This window comes from Zonotrichia albicollis, chromosome 19 (assembly GCF_047830755.1).
Source record: "Zonotrichia albicollis isolate bZonAlb1 chromosome 19, bZonAlb1.hap1, whole genome shotgun sequence".
NCBI lineage: Eukaryota > Metazoa > Chordata > Aves > Passeriformes > Passerellidae > Zonotrichia > Zonotrichia albicollis.
In genome coordinates, this window is record NC_133837.1 from 10,983,951 (window position 1) to 10,988,095 (window position 4,145).

Here is a 4,145-nt window from a genome sequence, read left to right on the forward strand (position 1 = left end):
TTAATATTGTCTTGACTTTTTTTTCACCCTTAATACCTTAAAAAAGGGTTTTTTTCTCATCTGTGGTGGTAGCTGGAAAGAGCTGGTGAGCTGGTGAGGGGCAGTTCCTGCTGGGAAGGAGGCAAGGCAAAGGCTGGAGCTGCTCTTCAGTGTGGGGATTAAATAATTTACAAGTCCTTCAGGTTTTTTGTTTTTAGAAGCAAAGGGATTTTTGGATCAATAATTTAATTAGAGATCATAAATCTAACAATACTGAGGAGCAGATGCTTCAGAATGAGATCTGAAGTGGCTCGGAATGGGCAAATGGAGCAATCTATCCACAGGAACACTTTGAACACCTGCAGATCAAACCTGGTCTTGCCTCCAGACTGCCCTGCAGAGCTCACCTGGTGGAGCCAGGCTGTGACACCACAGGGATGTGGCACTGATGAAGCCAGGCTGTGACACCACAGGGATGGTCCTGATGGAGCCAGGCTGTGACACCACAGGGATGTGGTGGCTCTGATGGAGCCAGGCTGTGACACCACAGGGATGTGGTGGCTCTGATGGAGCCAGGCTGTGACACCCCAGGGATGTGGCTGTGATGGAGCCAGGCTGTGACACCACAGGGATGTGGCTCTGATGGAGCCAGGCTGTGACACCACAGGGATGTGGCTCTGATGGAGCCAGGCTGTGACACCACAGGGATGTGGTGGCTCTGATGGAGCCAGGCTGTGACACCACAGGGATGTGGTGGCTCTGATGGAGCCAGGCTGTGACACCCCAGGGATGTGGCTGTGATGGAGCCAGGCTGTGACACCACAGGGATGTGGCTCTGATGGAGCCAGGCTGTGACACCTCAGGGATGTGGCTCTGATGGAGCCAGGCTGTGACACCCCAGGGATGTGGTGGCTCTGATGGGGCCAGGCTGTGACATCACAGGGATGTGATGGCTCTGATGGAGCCAGGCTGTGACACCACAGGGATGTGATGGTCCTGATGGAGCCAGGCTGTGACACCACAGGGATGTGGCTCTGATGGGGCCAGGCTGTGACACCACAGGGATGTGGCTCTGATGGAGCCAGGCTGTGACACCCCAGGGATGTGATGGTTCTGATGGAGCCAGGCTGTGACACCACAGGGATGGTTCTGATGGAGCCAGGCTGTGACACCCCAGGGATGTGGCTGTGATGGAGCCAGGCTGTGACCCCAGGGATGTGGTGGCTCTGATGGAGCCAGGCTGTGACACCACAGGGATGTGGCTCTGATGGAGCCAGGCTGTGACACCCCAGGGATGTGGCTGTGATGGAGCCAGGCTGTGGCACCACAGGGATGGTCCTGATGGAGCCAGGCTGTGACACCTCAGGGATGTGGTGGCTCTGATGGAGCCAGGCTGTGACACCACAGGGATGTGGTGGCCCTGATGGAGCCAGGCTGTGACACCACAGGGATGTGGCTCTGATGGGGCCAGGCTGTGACACCACAGGGATGTGGCTCTGATGGAGCCAGGCTGTGACACCACAGGGATGGCTCTGATGGGGCCAGGCTGTGACACCTCAGGGATGTGGCTGTGATGGAGCCAGGCTGTGACACCACAGGGATGTGGCTGTGATGGAGCCAGGCTGTGACACCCCAGGGATGTGGTGGTCCCCAGCTGGAGCTCCTGTCATGGCACACGTGGTGGCTTTGGCTTTGGGATTTGGGGATGGTCACAGCCCTGCCCAGGTGTGATTGAGCTGGGAATGCCGCCCTGTATCCCATGGCAGAGTAAACTCAGCTTTGTGACGTTCAGGGCCATGCCCAGCTCTGTAAAGCCCAGCTCAGGTGTCCACGTTGTTCAAGGTGAGCTGGGCGAGGTTTGCTGGGCAGGACAGGCACTGGGAGCTCCTTCCCTGTCCTGGTGGGGCACAGCACCTCTTTCACAGCTGAACAGGCTCAGTTTGTTCCTCAGGGGAGCTGCCCATGCCGTGGGTTTGTCTCCCAGCTGTCACCCAGACCTTCCTGGCTCAATGAGAAATGCTGGGAAGGCTATTGTGGAGCAGCTTTTGGTCTGTCCTGTTGGTAACCAGGGCCAACCCTTTGCTTCTGCCTCACCAATGGCACTGACTAGGGCTTTCTTTTTTTTTCCTTCCTCCCCTCTCTCCACCCTATTTTTTTCTATGAGGTTTTAAATTATCTGGGTTATTTTGTGTGTTTGAGAAGACTTCATTTAAAACATCAGTAAAACTTGTATCAAAGGGCTCAACTTCACACTGAGTACACAGAGCTGGGGACTGAATCCTGCAGTTCAAGGGAGCTGCAGGCAGTTTTACACATTTAAATGGATGGTGCCTTGTTTTAAAAAAACCATCTGAAGTTCATGGGGTTCATCTTAATTGATAAGCTGGACATAACGGATGGGTGTAGGGAGACTTCAACAACATAAGGGAAGAAAGATTTTTTTTTCCCCCTCTCTCTCTTTTTTTAGTCTACCATCAAAGGTTGGGAACTTAGCACTACATCGTAGTATTATTTTTCTTCTGCTATTAAAATGAATCACACTGTGCCTAATTCTTCTTGGGAAGATGAATGTGTTTGAGGCAGCTTGAAGCCATTCAGTGCCTCACAAGCCTTTGCATCTTTCTATCAATGTTCCAAAATACTCACCTCTGTTTTTTTGGATGTCTGTAGAAACAATATATAAAATGGCTTCAAATACATGGCAGGCTGTTTAGTGGAGATGAAAGGGTATTTGAATAGTCTTTTTAAAATGAATGAAAAGTGAATACTCTCTTCTGTTTCAATTATAAGTGGGACATGGAGCTCGTTAGACACCACCTTAATATGTGACACTCTGAAAAATGTTCACCTACCTTCAGCAGTTCAGAAACATTTTGTTTTTTAGCTTGTCTCGGGATAAAGATGGTGATTACAGGTCTGGCATGTTCCCTGCTAAATGGAGAGGCAGCGTGGGAAAGTTCTGCTCTTGCAGCTTGAAAGTAACATCCTACCAAATTTTTTTTTACACAGTACAGAAGATTGAGAGGGAGTAAGAACCTTATTTTGACCCAAGTGGGGTTTTTTTTTAAAGTTTAGCTGAAGTTTATCAGGTTTAACAAAAACCATGCAAATTCATGCAGGAAAAAGGTGCCCGCAGAGCTGCTTGTGGTGTCAAAATATCCTGCGTTAGATCTTTGCAGAGGAGGGACCCAAAATGCTCCAGTTCGGGTCCTTTAACAGAGAAAGGATCCAAAATATTGTCATGGGTCCTTTTCCAGAGAAAGGATGCAAAATATCCTTGCTTGGGTCTTTTTCCAGAGGAAGGACCCAAAATGTCCCAAATTTGTGTCGTTTTACAGAGGTAGGACCCAAAATGTCCCAAATTTTTGTCCTTTTCCAGAGGTAGGACCCAAAATGTTCAGATTTGGGTCCTTCCAGAGGAGAAGCATCAATAACAAGAGCTCTGCTCCACAGGAGCAAACTTGAGCAGGGCTTGAGCTGTGCAGCAAGTGCTCCCCAACCACTCCACGCGCTCAAATCACGCTAATTCTTAACACTTAGAGCGATTATTTTGTCTTCAAAGCAGCCTGGAAAGGCTCCTGCAGCCCCAGAGCACCCACAGAGGTAGGTGGCCTCAGCCTGTGGTGGATAATTGCCGGGGTGAGTGGTGGCCAGAGGAGCTTCAAAGCCCTTTGTGACCATCCAACAAAAACACAGCCCCAGCCACTGCCCAGCCCAAATGTGTTGATGGACCTTTAACAGTCCTTGGGAGCGTTTGGGATGTGAAGCCTGGAGGCTGGGAATCATCAGCAAGCCCTGAGGTGCTTTTTTTTTGGGAAAAAGAAACACTTTCCCAAGTGTTTCACAGCTGGAATTTGCTGGGGCGTGTGGCCACCGGCCACAATGGTCTTGCTCCATCCCAAGCCAAGGCTGGAAGCAGTGGGGAGTGGGGATGGGCTGAGTGGGGAGGGACAGCTGCAGGGCTGCTTCTCCTCTCTGATGGGGACAAGGACCCTGGGAGCCTGCATTTGGTTTTCTTCAGCAAAAACCAGGCTGCATTTGGATGCACAAAACCTCCCAGCCCTCGCTCCTGGGCCTCTCTGCTGGCCTGGGTTGATCACAGCAAACGCAGTGAAATATTTTTGTGTTCTCTCTCTGCCCTGAATTATGGCATCCCCTGGCTCAAA